This window comes from Schistocerca piceifrons, chromosome 4, assembly GCF_021461385.2.
Source record: "Schistocerca piceifrons isolate TAMUIC-IGC-003096 chromosome 4, iqSchPice1.1, whole genome shotgun sequence".
NCBI classification, from domain to species: Eukaryota; Metazoa; Arthropoda; class Insecta; order Orthoptera; family Acrididae; genus Schistocerca; species Schistocerca piceifrons.
In genome coordinates, this window is record NC_060141.1 from 433,744,081 (window position 1) to 433,763,856 (window position 19,776).

Below are 19,776 nucleotides of genomic sequence, written 5' to 3' on the forward strand. Positions count from 1 at the left end.
AATCACAATTAGACTAGTAATAACGGTTTATTAGATATGACAATTACAGCGCAACCATAACCGCACGCAAGTTACTGAACAACGTTGTAAGGCAGACACAAACACACAACAAAACAAAGAGAAAAATATAAAAGCATAATTATTATGTTATTCTTCCTTAAACATCACTTTTCTATTTAAGAAAACCACTCGTACTCTACATAATGATAGATTACAAGGACTAACATTAAAGCGTCAACTAAGTTTCCAGTTTCATTACCTCATCCTTGAAACAGTCTTTTGAACTACACACTCATCATTCCTTTTGTTAAATATTTGGCGTTTGTTTATTGGAGCTAACGTGTATATAACATCCAGATGTAGTTCATTGTAACATACACTAACATGAAGTGTTCCTTCAGTATAACAAAAGAACACTTTTCAAACCTTCCCAATGGAGTTCTGGTAGTTTTTCCAATCACGTCTCCACAAATGTCTGAAGAGTGTGACTTTAATAACTTTCGTATGAGATTTATGGTCCCCATATTGAATCCATTCAGCAAGTTTCAATGATAAACACGTTGACCAAGAAACATTTTCCTTTTGGTTCTCCATATATTAACTTTAAGGAAGAATTTTGTTTCGAAAAGTTTTTGCATTCAAAATTTTCTTTTCAACTTATTCTTAATATCAGTGTATTTGTGTTTTCATTTGCCAGGACTTTGAAAATCATTTGCATAAAGCAACAAATAAGTATTAAATTCACCAGAGATTTCGGCATATAGACAGATATCATCTTCGGATTGTCATAACTCTATTGTCTCTAGAAAATTGTCAGATTTAGAGTTCGAAGTTCATGGTGCCTGTTTCAGTCTGTATGTAGCTTTATTAACTTGCAAGCCCTTCCTTATTCTTTACACTCTGAGGCATTGCCATATGAGTTTCTGTAGTTAGCTTTCCAAGTAGGAATGTATTTTGCAGGTACATCTATTTGTTCTATTAAAATATTGTTTATTCACTACATTAAAAAAAGTTCTTAGTGTAATGAGTCTAGCAACTGGAGCATATGTCCCCTTATAGTCATATAGTTGTACCTGTACACAACCTTTGTTAGCTAAACATGACAAACCTTTCAGTATATCCAGAGGCATCTCTCTTTAATTTGAACACCCACTTGCTGTCAATGTTTCTTCAGTTTCATGAAGTGGCATGTAAGTCCACTTTCTGTCCGTTAATGGTGTCCAGGTGGGGTAATTTTTCCACAAATGTTTCTGCATTCAAGTCCAACACTCCATAGTCATCCAGGTACCTAGGTCTTCTCATTATTATTTTGCTTTTCCACAGAGATTCGGTTTCCTTCACCACTTCGTGAGTCACATCTTCTGAGCTGTCTTTGGCTGTTCGTTCAGTTTCCAAAAAATTAGTTTCATTCTGATGACTTTTATCTTCTGCTTTGTTTTGCATTGTGTTGTCCATTTGAATAGTCTCCATGATCCAGTCATCACTACTTCCATCTTAAAATAGAAATTTGTCTTCTTCACAAATTGCATCTCTTGCAAATACAATTTTATGTTGTTTGGGCTGCCATAATCTATGAACATCAGTCATGAAACACTTTAATGAGCAGTTGTAAAACTGCCCCGTCATTTATGCATTTGAAATGTGCTGATATGCAACACAAACACAAATAGTTTTGAGTTTGACTTTCTTACGTAGCAAGCCCATAACATCGTTGGAATTTCTCCATCTGAAGCTGAGGTAGGACTATGGTTGATGGTAGAAACAGCTGTCATTGCAGTTTCTAAAGAGGCATGGTCTCCAAGTTTGCTTCTAAGAATCATTGGCTACAGCAAGCTTTTTCTGTGATGGTGTGGTTTAGTCATTCTGTCGCTCAATTTTACTGAGGTTTTTGCCTTATGGTGAACTCGAACCCACACCTTTTCTTCAGAGGATATCATCATTTCATTTGAAAAGTAATCACAGCTGTTGTCTCTAAGACTGCTGCTGTCCATGTTAAAATGAGCAGTATCATATTTTAAACAATGAAACACTTCAGAGTTTGGCTGACAGGCATAAGCTGCAGTAAAGTGAGTATAATTATCAATGAAAAACGATATATATTTCTTTCAGTAAAAGGAGACTGATGTTATAGAATCCAGTCACTATGTTTCAGCACAAATGGTTGTCTGGTTCGAACATCAGACTGAATATGTGGTAATGGTGCTTATTTACATTCTGCATGTCTCAAATATTGTCTTACTGGTTTGGAAATCTTTACTTTGTTCAGCTTCCCTGCTAGATAAGATGTCCTAAGTGTTTATGCCACAAGTTTGCATCGCTGTCTGAAACACAAAGTACTAGGCACTAAACATAGCGTAACTCTTGGAGTCAGTTTGAACAAAGTGTATACAAACCTGAGTGTTTTTTTTTCCACAGCTATAACTTTATCACCTTTTGAATTAGGCCTAGTCCACTGAACTTTCAAACACAATCTTTACACACTGACAGAAGATTGTTTAGTAAACCTGGCACTATAAGAAAACCTCTTATTGTTATTCGAAATCTCTTTCGTCAGATGGTGCTTTGAACATCAACATCCGCAACCTCTCTGGCAAATGTAAAATGTAACTGTTTGGACAACTTAAATTCTTATTAGATTTTCCAATTCCCTCATATTTGTCAAGTGCACAAATTCATTATTTTTCGTTACCCCTGTGTGTAGGAACCATCCACTTTGTGGATAACTCCCAAAGATAGTGGCAAAGAAAAAGTGTCCCACTTCCATTTGTTTCTTGTAAATGAGTAACTACATTTGTGGGATTGTTACTGCTATGTTTTTGTATTTGCCATGCATTGTGCCCTAATATGACTTGGGTTCCCATATCTATAATAAGTATATTCCTTGAGGCTTAGTTGGCACTAGATGCTTTCTTTTGTATAACTGCGTGACAAATGCAGTAGACTAAGGATGCTCGTGTAATTAATTTTTGCTACCTTTAGAATTTTTATGTTTTGCTTCTTCATCTAATATCCTGTCTTTCACAAAACTCATTTTCAGTTGCTCATATGACAAGGTTTCCAGAGGAGCAACTGCTACTCTGTATTTAGTAACAAACTACGCATTGTATCAGATTCTTCAATATTAGCACCACGTGCTTTCAAATCACATTTTTAACTTATCAGACTTCTAAAAATGATTTTGAAAATTATTGTCATTTGCATTTTACATCGTTATTAACAAGGATTTTCATAATAAAAATTAATAAGCCATACCTTTCCACCCAGAAGTTTCAATCAGTGAATCCAACAAATCGTAGACAGCCTGCTTGTCCATGGCATACTCCAAGTGACTTCTGAAATGTGTTGGATAATTTTCAGCTTACCTTATCTGTCATTTTTGCAAATTTCTCCCGAAAGAGCCTTTTTCTATGCACATTATTCAGCTATGTCATCTTGAGTAGACTCTCCCATGTCCACCTAGGGCCTTTCTTCAACTGAACTGATGAATTTATTTTTGTATTGTTGTTACTGTCACTATATAAAACCTGGCTCTGGATCCATAATCAGCTGTTACCAATAGAAACTTCTGTGAACATTGTCTGGTTAAATACTGGGAAGCCACAAATAGACAAATAAAAACAATTTATTAGATATTAGAGGTACGGGCACAACTGCTATTGCAGGCAAGGTACTGAACAATGATTAAAGGCAGAGATAAACACATGTAACAAAGCAAAGAGAAAATATGAAAGCTTGAATATTGAATTATTCATATGTCAACATAAAGTATGATAAGGTAATTAAATTGCATCTTTTAACCTGTAATTGCCACTAATTTACCAATTTTAGCAGAGTTGATGTCATCCACATACTGATTTTGAAATTTTTTATTAATATTGGTGATGGGGATTTCTGGACCAACAAGTATTAAGTAATACCAACAGCAGCAGAAAATGGTATAACAGGAGTAGGGTTCATGATGAATAGGAAAGTAGGGCAGAGAGTGAGTTACCGTGAACAGTTTAGTGGTAGGTTGTTCTTGTAAGAATCGGTAGTAAACCAAATCTGTAGAAATTGTTCAAGTTTACATGCAAATGTTACAAGCAGAGGGACAAAGAGATAGAGAAAGTATGTGAGGACATTAAATGGATAATTTAGTATGTAAAGAGAGATGAAAATGTAATAGTCATGGGAGATTGGAATGCAGTTGTAGGGACAGGAGTGGAAGAAAATGTTGTGGGAGAATATGGGCTTGATATAAGGAATGGGAGAGGAGAAAGACTGAGTTCCGCAATAAATTTCAGTTACTATTAGCGAATATTCCATTCAGAAATCGCAAGAGGAGGAGGTATACTTGGAAAAGGCTGGAATATATGAGAAGATTCCACTTAATTGTCATGGTTAGGCAGAGATTCCAGAATCAGATATTAGATTGTAAGACATCCTCAGGAGCACGCATAGACTCAGATCACTCGAAGAAGGGGTATACAGAAGTAACGAGGACTGAAATGATATGCTTGTAATTCTCTGACAATATGGATGCTATGATAATGAGTAGCTCACTTAGCAGTTCAATTGAAGAGGAATGGACATCTCTAAAGAGGGAAATCACAGAAGCTGTGAAGGAAAGCATAGGTTCAAGGGAGGTAACTGTGAAGAAACCATTTATAACAGAAGAAATATTTCAGTTGATCGACAAAAGAAGGAAGTGCAGAAATGATCAGGTAAATTCAGGAATACAGAAATGCAAGTTGTGGGAATAAAATAAATAGGAAATGCAGTGAAGCTAAGGTGAAATGCTACGTAAAAAATATGAAGAAACTTAAAAAGAAATGATTGTTGGAAGGACTGATTTAGCACACGAAAAAGTCAAAGCAACCTTCAGTGAAATTAAAGTAAAGGTGATAATATTAAGAGTGCAGTTGAAATTCCACTATTAAATGCAGAGGAGAGAGAGCTGATAGATGGACATAAAAAAGCAGACTAGCACTGACAAAAAGGGCATTCCTGGCAAAGAGAAGTGTACTAGTATCGGACATAGGCCTTAATTTGAGGAAGAAATTTCTGAGAATGTATGTTTGGAGGGAAATACGGAAGCGTCCGATCCCACCAGTCTGCTTTGACCCATGACGTCACAAATATGGCGGAAACAAAAACAAACACACACACTTTCCACAAGAAGCCTAATTACACTAACGGGACAAGCGCGGGAAATGGGGTGTTTTGGGTGGGGGGCAAACTAAATATAAACAAATTTAGGCGCCTTGCGTAGCTACAACGTGTAAGTGAAGACAGCCATGTATGAATACCCACCCACCTCCCCAGGGGTCGTAACCCCTGCAACCCATAGAAGATAAAGATGCTTCAGTAGCTGATTAGTGTTTTTTGTCTTTTTAAAAAAAAATTCTCACAGGATAGAACGAACAGATCACAAAGATAAATATAATAAACTAAAACAGAAATTCGAGGAAACAGATAATTAAAATAAGTAATATGTGTTTTTAAATTTAAAAAAAAATCTCACGAGATAGAATGAACAGATCAGAAAAGTAAATAAAATAAGATAAAACACAACTGGAGACAGCCACAGTCAAACCAAACTCCGCGCCGTCATGACGTTCCACACGACAACACCCTTACGTCACGGGTCAAAGCCGACGCGTGGGATCGAACGCTTCTGTCGACCCGTTTGGAGCACACCATTTTATAGTAGTGAAACATGGTCCATGGGAAAATCAGAACAGAAGAGAATCAAAGCATTGAGATGTGGTGCTACAAAAGTATGTTGACAATTAGGTGGCCTGACAAAGTAAGGAATGAGGAGATTTGTTGCGGAATCAACGAGGAAAGGAATATATGGAAAACACTGACAAGGAAACAGGATTATATGACATCTGCTAAGGTATCAAGGAGTAACTTCCAAGGAACTGGAGGGAGCTGTAGAGGGTAAAACATGTAGAGGAAGACAGAGATTGTAAAACAGCAACAGCTGACTACAGACTGTAGTCAGCTGTTGTGTGAGAATGAACATTTGTATTTGGCACACTCTCCTCATGTTTGTACATGTTATCTATTTTAAATTTGACCTGCCAATACCCAGTGATTTTCATGGTCTTCACATGCATATTCGTAATGTGACACAATACATAGCACATACGGAGATATGTAGGACGAGATTATGTAAATTTGTACAGCATAAGATCCAGAGTTGGTAATGTAGTCTTACTGAAACTGATTATTGCTTTAGTAGTTATCTTTTTTTTTTTTTTTTTTTTTTTTAAAAAAAAAAAAAAAGCTTTCTGTCTGGGTTTATGATATGAAACTTACTGGCAGATTAAAACTGTGTGTTGGACCAGGACTTGAACCCTGGACTTTGCCTTTTGCAGGCGACTGCTCAACCTACTTATCTACCTAAGTACAACTCATGGGCTGTCCTGACAGCCGTACATCCACCAATACCTCATTTTCCTACCATATCTCTGCAATATCCCTTCTTCGGGGAGTATTTGTCCCACACATTTTGCAGAATTTCCGTGAAGTTCGGAAGGTAGGAAATGAGGACTGCCGGGCATAAGGCTGTGAGGACAGGTCGTGAATCATGTTCAAGTGGCTCAGTTGACAGGCACTTGACCATGAAAGGCAAAGGCCTTGGGTTTGAGGCCCAGTCCTGCACACAGTTTTAATCTGCCAAGAAATTTTAACACAGCTTATTTTTTGTGACAAATGCCTTTTAATTACCAATATTTAGAAACACCTTTCAAAATTTCCAAGTCTCATCAGTAATAGCCCTTGTGTTCAGTTCCATTTGGTTTTCTTCAGTGCACTTTTTTTTCCAAATTAGAGAAGCTGACAGTTTGTTCCTATAAGATCACCAATAGATTAAAGATTGTGAAGGTAGAACAACACATTTTAACCTCCCACTCATGATGAGCTGTGGTTGCAAAATAACCAGAAAGAATCACCTTATGAGGAGAAATATCTGGTTTAAAAGCCTGTATGGCTTCATATGCCTGCTACCTGATTAATTAGGTCAATGTAATCATTGGCCATGCCAGAGCCAATGATATGCAGGGCTAACAAAGTGTTTGCATGCCTGACTACATATATTTTGTAATTATCATACCTGTTAATGACAAGATGTCAAGTAACTGGGATATTTCCAGACAATACTTGTATATTCCTTAACAGTTCTTCAGCTTCACCTCACAAAGTGGAGTTTTTCCTAATCAAACTCAGAATGATATCCCTGTGTGATGAGTACTTTGCAAGTTGGCAAGTAAATAGTGGGTAAGTTGAGAAAACTGACAGTGCCCTGCAGCTATGATAATTCCACAGTGTCTAGCATGTGAGATTCCGTTAAGTCCCATACACTTTATCCTTGCTGTGATTTGTGGCTTCATCTTCAATCTCAAGTTGTGCTTGGGCAGATTCAAACTCTACCTGAATCTACATCTTTCTATTTAATTTTATCTTTGTCGCCTGGACTGTCTGTAACTTGCATAGTGGACTTAGCAACATCTCTTTGAATAACCTTGTCCTCTCATAAGAAACCATGTATCAAGAATGGGCAGGTGGTAATAGGAAGTCAACAGATGCACTTACCAAATGCAGTCAATATGGATGCATGATGGGAAACAGTTATGGTGTTACAGACCCTGACAGCTGGTTTTACTCAACACTTCATTCATGTTGGCAAAGTTTGGGCCAGTGTAGGATGTGACATTACATTGTATGATGACTGGTGCCGTCTGTGTCTGTAGTCCTCGTGGCAAGACATTGGCAAACCTCATCAGTCTTCAGCGATTCTGTAGCTCTGAACATGGATGTTTACATTGTTGCTTCTGAAATTCTGTTGCTTACGAAGTTCTGAACAGACTGTATGGCGTTCAATAGTACTTAAATAAAGTAACAAAAATAAAGTCCAGCTCTTACAAACTTAGTTTTTCCATTTCATGTCTGCATTTTATTACGTTTTCACATTTGTCATTAGGGGTGAGGGGGGGGGGGGGGGGGGGAGAGTAAATAAGTAAAAATGTGTGGCTGCAGTTGTTCTGATGCAAGTCACTGAGTCATGCAATTGTAGGTTTAGTGTTTGATGGTGTAGTGCACGAGTGCTTTTTGCGCTCCAATTATTTCCACTCAATCGCAAACAAAGAACTATGTACAAGGTTTACAACTTTGCTTCTGCCGTTTGCCGATACGTGGCGACAGCGGTAAGTAGCGGTCAAAAGAAACAGATCGCAGACGTCAGGCAGTTAGCTTGGACCTCAGTCAACATAACCTCATTCACACATTAGTCGATTTGTCTCTGCATCATAAAGTTGTTCTTGATTGGAAATGTCAGTTTTACGAGCCTAATTCTCGTCATTTGCGGGAGGTGTTACTGTTTAGTTTCAATATGAAGAAAACAGCAGCTGAGTCTCATTGAATGCTCTCAATTACATATTGTAAGGATGATATTAGTGAAAGAATGTGTCGTGAGTGGTTTCAGCACTTCAAGAATGGCGATTTTAATGTCGCAGACCGGCATAGTGGTGGAAGAGAGAATGTTTTCGAAGTTGCAGAATTGGAGACACTGGTGAGTGATGACTCGCGTCAAACTCAAGAAGAATTGGCAAAATTAGTGGTGGTGACACAGCAAGCCATTTCAAAATGTCTCAAGGCTGTGGGCATGATTCAGAAAAAAGGAACTTGGGTCCCGTGTGAGATGAAACCAGGAGACGTTGAACTGCGTTTGTGTGTTTGTGAACAGTTGCTTCAGAGGCAAAAACAGAAGGGATTTCTGCATCACATTGTGACCGGCGACGAAAAGTGGGTTCATTACGATAACCCTAAACACAAAAAATCATGGGGATATCCAGGCCATGCTTCCATATCGACGGCCAAACCGAATAGTCATGGCTCCAAGATCATGCTCTGCATTTGATGGTAGCAGCTCAGCATTGTGTACTATGAGGTGTTAAAACCAAGTGACACAATCACAGGTGCTCATTATCGAATGCAATTAATGTGTTTGAGCAGAGCATTAAAAGACAAACGGGTGCAGTGCAGTGAGAGGCATGATAAAGTGATTTAGCAGCACAACAGTGCCCGACCCCACTTTGCAAAAGAAGTCAAAACGTACTTGGAAACATTAAAACGGGAAGTCCTACCCCACCCGCCGTATTCTCCAGACATTGCTCCCTCTGACTATCACCTGTTTAGATGAATGGCACATGGCCTGGCTGACGGACACTTCTGATCTTGTGAGGAAGTCACAAATTGGATTGATTTGTGGATTGCTTCAAAAGGTGAACAATTTTTTCGACGTGGGATTCATATACTGCTCGAAAGATGGGAGAAAGTAGTGGCCAGCGATGGATAATACTTTGAATGATACATGTATAACCAATTTGTTTCATTAAAGCCTCAAATGTTGGGGGAAAAAACGGCGGAAGCAAAGTTGTACACCTTGCATTTTGTATCAGATCACACTTATTGAAGCTGTTAATTTTGATTGACACGGACTGACACAAGGCCACATGCCACACCATAGACAACCATTGAATTGACACACTCATCTGCCCACTGTAGTGTCTCCATGCTATGCACTGTGAACAATGGGATAATCTGCTGTGGTCAAATCCCACATAAATATGTACCGAGTCCCCAAAGGGGTGCAGACTACACGGGACAGTGCAAGACATTACACAAAAGCGAGTAATGGAACCAGGGAGTTGGGCCCAAAATAATTTTTCATTGGAGTCAATTGATTGAGTATGTAGTACAATTTCAAATTTATTGATCAAATTACACAATAGTGACCACAAGTAAAAATGGCATAAAAAGTACAACATTATGACACAAAGTTAATATACATATGACTAACAGGATAAAGCTACTAAAAATGTAATTGCTGCAGCAGAATCTTATCAGAAACAGTTTCTATACCTTTGACTTCCATAATATTGTTTCTGATAATCAGAAACATAACAGAATATTATTAAGACGAGAATTCTTACAAACAACAAACTCAGAATCCAAAATTATAACTTTTATAAACGTCAATAGTGCCAACCTTATTTATCCCCTTTATTGAACAAACCATAATCATGGAACCCAATAATCTTTTGATCCAGGTTAGAACTGAGTAGGTGAACACCTTTTACAGCATTGTTTACAGAAATCTATAATCAATGCAAAATAATGCTTCCCTTCTGTTGCAGCAGACCTCAACCGCAGCCACTATCCTGTCCAGTAATTCAGCAGAATAGAACATTTATGTGTCATGTTTTCATGTTACGGAACCAGCGCAGACCGTGCCCTCATATGCCTAGAACTTACAAGTGGAGACCACTACATTGGGATCACAAAATTGCTTCAAATTTTCTACACCTTTAGTGGACCATTAAAACAACATAATGTGCAAGTAGTGAGGTGCACTAATCTGACAACTCCAAGAAAATTGCAACAGATGTTTTCCTGTACACGCCTATTATGTGGCTTATGTATCCATGCACAGGTGCCGGATGTTAGAGTTCATGGTGGTCAAGTTATTAGCTTTCAAGCTCTGTAAGACAAATGTATATGAGGCAATGGGTCGACTCCCACTCAAGCTTAATTATTAATCTATTTTTTCTTTTCATCACTGGTCATGTTATTTAATTTGTATGACATTTGAGAGGTAATATAATTTTTTAAAACACCTGTGTATTTGCATGAAGTTTAAGTGAATTTCATGTTATTTGACTACTTACTATTTTTAATTAAATTTAATTATTAGAACAAAGATATTTATAACTATCGACAAGTAAACGAAGAAATGCATAGAGTTTTCCTGAAAATGTCTGCCTGTCGTGATTTGCAAAATCCCTTATACATGTAATCTGGTAAGGTGCCCGGAACTACTTTGCTGCAGACACAGAGGCAGACAGGCCCCATTTGGCTGTTAACCTGCGGAACAGTGAGACATTGCTAATGTAGCAAGAACAAATAGTGTAGGTGCAATTTTTTGAATATGGAATTTACACACCCCCTGGTCTTTGACTATATGCAGATAATGAATGTCTTGACAATTCAATGCATAATGCAGTTACAAAATCTCTGTTAAAAGATGCATTTGTGTTCTGTTAAAGTCTTCTTCAAGAAGTGTACCTTATTAACACAGAGCAATCACCAACAATTGCTGCAGATACAATGGTGATTGGAGAAGTACTTTAATCATTCTGTTGTCAAAATGTTAGGAGAAGAGATACTTATTATTGACTAGGAACTCATTCATTCCAATGAAGTAGATGGAGGAGGTTTATTTCGTGAAGTTGACTATATATCCGACACTGAGGATTTTGAAACAACTGAAAAGAAGGCAAAAACTGAGTACATTCCATTGGAAATGAAAATAAAAGTGGTAACATTGGCAAATGAACACTGACATGGAATCTACAAACTCTTCAGAGAAAATGATCTCAAAGTTTAAAAAGAAAGGACTATCAGAAGAGAGTAAGAAAATATAAAAAGTGGAGGATCACCAATAGAAACGTATGCACTAATTGATTCATCTCACGCACTAAAAAATTCAAACAATGGCACAGAATTCATCAGAGGAAGATCATGGCATATGTGAGTGACAGGGAATCTGTGACTTGGGAAGGAACGCTGGAAGCCGCAAGAAAGTTTCAACTTCAGACAAAGGCACTTATCCCTAATCTTGACAAAAAATTTGTGATTAATACAGACCAGACAGTTTGCCAATGCCAGTCAACTTACGACAGAACTCTCGCTGAAAGAAATTCAAAAATTGTGTTAAAAGGCACAATATGAAGAAGGTACACAGCACAATACATGTTAACAATGTCTGGTGGATTATTACCGCATGTGTTTTGTGTTTGCAAGAGGCCACGGGCAAGTTTGGACCAAATGTTCAACAAACTGTTGAGAAATTAACGACAGACTTTCGAAATGTCATTATTGCTTGTTCGAAGACTGAAAAACTTACCACATAGATCTAGGTTCGTTTTTAACCAGCATCACGCTTCCTTACTTGGGAAAGGATTCATTCCTCCTGATAATACAAGGTGTATATTAAGTCCGGGAACACTTTCAATTATTTATTGCACAAGAACCAAACATTGCACAGATATCATAAATATGACAGTTTGAAGAGAAACCCTGAAAATTTTTTTTTTACGTGTGCCGTCACAGCGTGGTTTGGTAATTTGCCAATAGCCAGCGCTAATCGCAAACATGGCAAGTTCAAGTGCGGAGCGAGCTTTCTGTGTACTGGAGTTCGACAAAAACAAGTGTGCTACGACTGTTCAATGGAAGTTTAGAACCAAGTACTGTAAGAAGCCACCAACAAGGAAGGCCATTTACCACTGGCACAACAAATTGGTTATGACGGGTTACTTGTGCTCAGCAAAGAGAAGCGGACGTCCTAGTGTGAGTGAAGTGAACGTGAAGCACGTGCGAGAGACATTCATATGGAATCCAAAGAAATTGGTGTGTCATGCATCCCGGGAACTTGAAATGGCTCCAGTGACAATGCGGAAAGTTCTGCGACTGAAGCCGTTTATGAGACCATTCAAATTAGAGCTAGAGCAGAAGCTCAATGACGGTGACAAAGACAAGTATTTTGAGTTTTGTTCACAGTTGTTGGCCTCCCTGTTCACCAGATCTCACTCCGTGTGACTTTTTTCTGTGGGGAAACATTAAAGATCTGGTGTATGTACTGCCTCTACCACATGATGTAGCAGAGAGAATATGGGAAGCGACTGCCACAGTTGACTATGCCATGTTGGGATGGGTATGGCAAGAATTCGATTATATTGACGTCTGCCGGGTCGCTCATGGTTGCATATTGAAAAAAAAAAAAAAAAAAAAAAAAAAAAAAAAAAAAAACCTTTCAGAGTTTCTCTTCAAAATGCAATATGTATGACATATTTACAGTGTTTAGTTCTTGTGCAATTAATAATTGAAAGTGTTCTCGCACTTTATGTACATCCTGTATATTCGGGTGGGGTCATATGAATTCTGGTTTATATAATTGCATCTTTACCGATGACACAGGTCTTCCAACATGCACTGTGTAAGTCATACCCCCAAAATGTACTCCCAATTTGCCAACCATGCAACATTTATTTCTATCAGCAAGTAAAAAAACTGTACCAAGCACCTTCAGAAATGTTTATTACTGATTGTCAACAAACAAGAAGTTGCTTCTCGTGAAGGTGCTATTAAAATCCATCACTGATTGTCCGCACCTACACTTACCCAAAAAATGTTGTGTTATGCATGGTTTGCATCCAATCTATCAGAAGAAAGTGAAATTTTTCAAATGTCAATGAGGTGTGTTTTCCCTTCGAAACCTTGAACATTCCCTGTAAATGTGGGAAAACTACATTTATTTGATGTAGTAGATGCCATTTAATTAATGTTTTCCATGTCTGTGTGACAAATACCGTCGAGCAAGCTGTGATGTCAAGAGCACATCTGGTGAGTAATTGTGCTTACGCTGGTGGTCTGGCACATTGTGACTTACTATTTCACTGATTGTGAATAACATCATTCACATTTCAAGCCTTTCCCTTCGTCCTCAAAAATTTATTTAAAAATAGTAATTAGTAAAATAACATATGAAATACACTACAACTTCATGAAACTACTCCTGGTCCCCCCCCCCCCCCCCCCCATTATATTACATCTCAAATGGCCTATAAATTAAATAATATGACCCGTGCTAAAAAGACCATTGCCTTGTCTATGACATTCTTGTAAAGTGCGAATGCTAACCACTTGACCACAATGACTTGTTATGTCCAGCACCTTTGTAAAGATGCATCAGTTCAATAATGGGTGCGTAAAACTTCTCTTGAAATTTTCTTGGAATTCCCAGGGTAGTCCACCTTACTATTTGCACATTATGTTCTTTTAATTGCCTTCTAAAGATATACAAAGTTTGAAGTAAATCCATGCTCCCAATGTCGTAGCCTCCCCTTGTTAGACACTGGTTTCGTTACTCTGAAACAAGCATATGTTGTATACTGGAAACATCATCATTTCTTCAGGTTAACAAATAACGCCACCTACACACAAGAGCCACTGACAAGCACCTCTGTGCAGCACATCGAGCCTCCACATGCTGCTGCGCAACGTGGCTTTACTGGAAAAAGAAGCGGCTCCTTTGTCATTGCACTGTGCCGCTTTGATATCAGCCATTGCTGCCACACCACTGTGTTTCAGTTTCGTCGTTGAGTCTGATGAGTAGGATGCCTCTCTTTTACTTATCTTACTGAATAAGAAAATAAAAAAAGAGGTAATTTAAAAGTGAATCCTGGGTTCTACATGTTGCTTGCTATGTGTGATTCCCACCACAGACTCATGTTCATTGACATTGGAGCAAATAGATCACCAGATTGATCTGTGTTTAAGAATTGATCACTTCATAAGAAGTTAATCAACAATGAAACTAAGATTTCCTCAAAGAAGGCAGTTGTATGAAAACTGTGATTATTTTCCTCTTGCTATTAAGGTTTTGGTTTGTCACCTTCCTAACTGCGGTAATATGAAGACTGTTTCTTTTAAAAGAGTTTTCAGACACAGCCTCTGTAGTGCTAGAAGATATGTTAAATGCATTATTAGCATTCTTTCTAAAGAGTGCAGAGTTTTTGATCGAGCTTCCAATGTACGTCCAGAATTTGCTGAAGATATTGCAGTGCACGCCACAGTTTTGTTCATGGTCAAGACAGATACAGATTTTAAGACACTTTGAGTACATGTGTGTTACATGATATGTCAATAGACTCAACGTAAATGGGAAGAAGTGTGAGTGATGCACACCAATTGTTATCTTCTCTGAAGAACATTTGTCTCCAATGTCCAGTGAAAACTTCAAAATTTGATGGAGTTTTCTGTTCCTCACACACTGTACTGCATATCAACATATGTTTTTCAGCTTCACAGTTGAAATCTTCTGTATTGACTTCCTTCCCTAGCCAACAGTATGACCTACGTGAACATATTACCAAAGAACAGTGAACAGCAATAACAATATGTAACATGCGGACTGTTACCATGCAGTGTTACCTATTGCTTGGTCATGTGAAGGCCAGTATTGGTAGCAATGTTCCACCAATGGTGGATGAATGGTGCTTCTGTGGCACTGGTGCCAGTAGTCCGCCACTGACTGCCACAGAAGACCTATCTCTGAAGACTCCCATCTAAACCGATATTTTGTCAGCAGAAGCACCACTTAGAAGTGCTTCTCAGTGGCTCTGTGTGTAGACAGCCTAATATGCAAGCAGCTGTAATAGGTCAGTAGCATCAGACTGTTAAAAACTGTTATAGAAACACCAGTCTGTTCCTCTGCCGCTTTATAAAGATGCTTTTAGTGTTCCTTTCCAAATACCATTGGCAAACTGCAAAGGACTTACCATTATTAAATTGAGCACCTTGTCTCTCAACCACAAATAGTACTCAGTATTTCACAAGAGATAGACCGTGACAACAGCTATGAACAGTTCCAAGAGTCCAAGAGGCTTCTTCCGTAAACTCTTAGTAGAGGTACAGTGCATTTGTACCTTAATTCAACATCGGCTTTGTCATGTTTACACAGGCACAAATGCATTATCACATTTTCCAATCAAGCATTGATACTTCTGCAATAACACTGAATGAGTAGGGCACCGAGCATGCCAGTTGTTCCCAGCCAGTTCTCTTGGCCGACCAGCCACGCTTCATCTACCACGTTTCTGGCTTGTTCCATTTTAGTCAACAACCACTTCACTTGCGGCAACCGTTGCACCAGAGAACCTCTGGCACTTCCTGCCCGAAGACAGGTGATTGACCCTTGATATGACTGTTGATAAGTGCTGACATGGCACAAGTGACTGATTATTGAACTTGGTTGTAGCAACAACATTACAGTGTTGTCTCTTACGTCCATGTTGTAACAGTGTGATAAATACAAGGGGATTCGCGAAGATATGCAAATATTTTAATATGTTGTTCAACAGGTAAAACTAAAAGAAAAAGTCCATGTAAATATTGGTCCACAAACGTTTAGTTACGGAGTTTAGGCTAATAAAAGATTTTGCCTGAAATTTAGCAACTTTGCTAATATGAAGCCATCACAAAACTGTACGAGGTTAAAGTAAGGCACGATTTCCATTTATTTTGTTGTTGTTAATCTGGTGAATCTACTAAAACATGTCGCAGATGTGTATCTGCATTAGTTTTACAGAACGTCAAGAGAAGCAAAGATTATTATACAAGTAAATTTATTTGCTTTTAAGAATTTAGAAATCTTTATATCATTGTTGGCAACTGTTTGTGAAGCCGTTTCCTTACCTTGAAATGACTTAGTTTCCTGTATTGTTTAGTGAAAGAACATAATAACAACAGTGTATTTAAGTGAAACCACATAGTAACTGTTGTAGTTTGTAGAATATTTATGAAATAGGGATGCCTTTCAATTTTACAACAGAGGAATACGCCGATATGGTGTTTATTTGTGGCAAATGTGATGGTAATGCTATGGCTGTAGTTAACAATTATCGCATACGTTATCCAACTCGGAGGATTCTGAATGCACAAACCATTAGCAGATTATTTCAAATGTTATGGGAAACAGGTTCTCTACCTAGCGTTCATAATCAGTATGAGTGCTCAATACGTGAAGACGATGATGAGGATTTTTTATGGATGCTGTTCAACGTAGTCTGGGTACCAGTAAACAACGTATCTCTTAACAATTAAGCATTTCACAGTCTAAAGTATGGTGTACACTGAAGTACAATAATCTGTATCCTTACCATAAACAAAAAGTGTGTCATTGACATTCGGAGCCCCTACCCTTCGCTTGGAATTGTGCAGCTGGTTAAATGCTAATTGGCAGCTACACAAATTATTTACTGATGAGGCACAGTTTGCTTGAGATGGTATAAACAATTTACATAACAAGCTTTTATGATGTGAAGCAAACCCACATGCAACAATGCAATGCGATTTCCAGCAGCAGTTTAGCGTAAATGTTTGGTGTGGTATAATCAACACACACTTTATTGGACCACTCATTTTCCCTGGACGTCCAACTGCCGAGACATACTTACCAATGGATTTTTGTGCGTGAGGATGGATTCATGACATAGTTTGCAATGACTAAGTCAATACACGTGAGGCATTATTTGCTCGCATTATGAATGCAATAGACGAAATTAAGAAACAACCCTATGAAACTCAAACAACCAAAAAAATCTGTTCCTATATGTGCAGCTGAATGCATTGAACTTGGTGGAAACATTTTTGAATGTTTATTGTGAATGTATTGTGAAATTGTATGTACACTGTACAACTTCCTTAACACTGAGCTTTGTTTTTTCCAGTTTAACTTGAATTCACGTGTGCTATGTTATTAATAAAAGCAGATTATTTGACACATTTATACAGTTTCAGTTAACGTAAATACCATCAATTTTCCAAAATTAAATGCTCTACAACTTACGTTAAAAATATTGTGCAATTGTCTGGAAATTAAAAAACAAATTGGCCCAAATAGTTAATAAATTAAAAATTTTATGAAATTATGTCTTTGCTTCTCTTGATGTTCTGTAAAGCTACTGCAAATACACATCTTCGACATGTTTTAGTAGATTCACCAGATCAATAACAACAAAATAAAAGGATATTATGCTTTACTTTAACCTCGTATAGTTTTGTGATGGCTGCATATTAAGAAAGTTGCTAAATTTCAGGCAAAATCTTTATTAGTCGTAACTCTGTAACCAAACATTTGCGGACATGAACTTTGTTTCTTTAGTTTTACTTGTGTTATTGTTGTTGTTGTGGTCTTCAGTCCTGAGACTGGTTTGATGCAGCTCTCCATGCTAATCTATCCTGTGCAAGCTCCTTCATCTCCCAGTACCTACTGCAACCTACATCCTTCTGAATCTGTTTAGTGTATTCATCTTTTGGTCTCCCTCTACGATTTTTACCCTCCACGCTGCCCTCCAATGCTAAATTTGTGATCCCTTGATGCCTCAGGGCATGTCCTACCAACCGATCCCTTCTTCTAGTCACGTTGTGCCACAAACTTCTCTTCTCCCCAATCCTATTCAACACCTCCTCATTAGTTACGTGATCTACCCACCTAATCTTCAACATTCTTCTGTAGCACCACATTTTGAAAGCTTCTATTCTCTTCTTGCCCAAACTATTTATTGTCCATGTTTCACTTCCATACATGGCTACACTCCATACAAATACTTTCAGAAACGACTTCCTGACACTTAAATCTATACTCGATGTTAATAAATTTCTCTTCTTCAGAAGCGCTTTCCTTGCCATTGCCAGTCTACATTTTATATCCTCTCTACTTCCACCATCATCAGTTATTTTGCTCCCCAAATAGCAAAACTCCTTTACTACTTTAAGCGTCTCATTTCCTAATCTAATTCCCGCAGCATCACCAGACTTAATTCGACTACATTCCATTATCCTCGTTTTACTTTTGTTGATGTTCATCTTATATCCTTCTTTCAAGACACTGTCCATTCCGTTCAACTGCTCTTCCAAGTCCTTTGCTGTCTCTGACAGAATTACAATGTCATCGGCGAACCTCAAAGTTTTTATTTCTTCTCCCTGGATTTTAATACCTACTCCAAATTTTTCTTTTGTTTCCTTTATTGCTTGCTCAATATACAGATTGAATAACATTGAAGAGAGGCTACAACCCTCTCTCACTCACTTCCCAACCACTGCTTCCCTTTCATGCCCCTCGACTCTTATAACTGCCATCTGGTTTCTATACAAATTGTAAATAGCCTTTCGCTCCCTGTATTTTACCCCTGCCACCTTAAGAATTTGAAAGAGAGTATTCCAGTCAACATTGTCAAAAGCTTTCTCTAAGTCTACAAATGCTAGAAACGTAGGTTTGCCTTACCTTAATCTTTCTTCTTAGATAAGTCATAAGGTCAGTATTGCCTCACGTGTTCCAACATTTCTGCAGAATCCAAACTGATCTTCCCCGAGGTCGGCTTCTACCAGTTTTTCCATTCGTCTGTAAATAATTCGCGTTAGTATTTTGCAGCTGTGACTTATTAAACTGATAGTTCGGTAATTTTCACATCTGTCAACACCTGCTTTCTTTGGGATTGGAATTATTATATTCTTCTTGAAGTCTGAGGGTATTTCGCCTGTCTCATACATCTTGCTCACCAGATGGTAGAGTTTTGTCAGAACTGGCTCTCCCAAGGCCATCAGTAGTTCCAATGGAATGTTGTCTACTCCCGGGGCCTTGTTTCGACTCAGGTCTTTCACTGCTCTGTCAAACTCTTCACGCAGTATCCTATCTCCCATTTCATCTTCATCTACATCCTCTTCCATTTCCACAATATTGTTTTCAAGTACATCGCCCTTGTATAGACCCTCTATATACTCCTTCCACCTTTCCGCTTTCCCCTCTTTGCTTAGAACTGGGTTTCCATCTGAGCTCTTGATATTCATACAAGTGGCTCTCTTTTCTCCAAAGGTCTCTTTAATTTTCCTGTAGGTTGTATCTATCTTACCCCTAGTGAGATAAGCCTCTACATCCTTACATTTGTCCTCTAGCCATCCCTGCTTAGCCATTTTGCACTTCCTGTCGATCTCATTTTTGAGATGTTTGTATTCCTTTTTGCCTGCTTCATGTACTGCATTTTTATATTTTCTCCTTTCATCAATTAAATTCAATATTTCTTCTGTTACCCAAGGATTTCTACTAGCCCTCGTCTTTTTACCTACTTGATCCTCTGCTGCCTTCACTACTTCATCCCTCAGAGCTACCCA

General features: G+C 38.1%; 1 protein-coding gene across 1 annotated transcript in view; it reads left to right on the plus strand.

The window, feature by feature from the left end:
- LOC124796325 (NTF2-related export protein) overlaps positions 1 to 19,776 on the plus strand; it is a 54,148-nt gene that overhangs the window by 677 nt on the left and 33,695 nt on the right. The gene's annotated exons all lie outside the window — the stretch shown is intronic.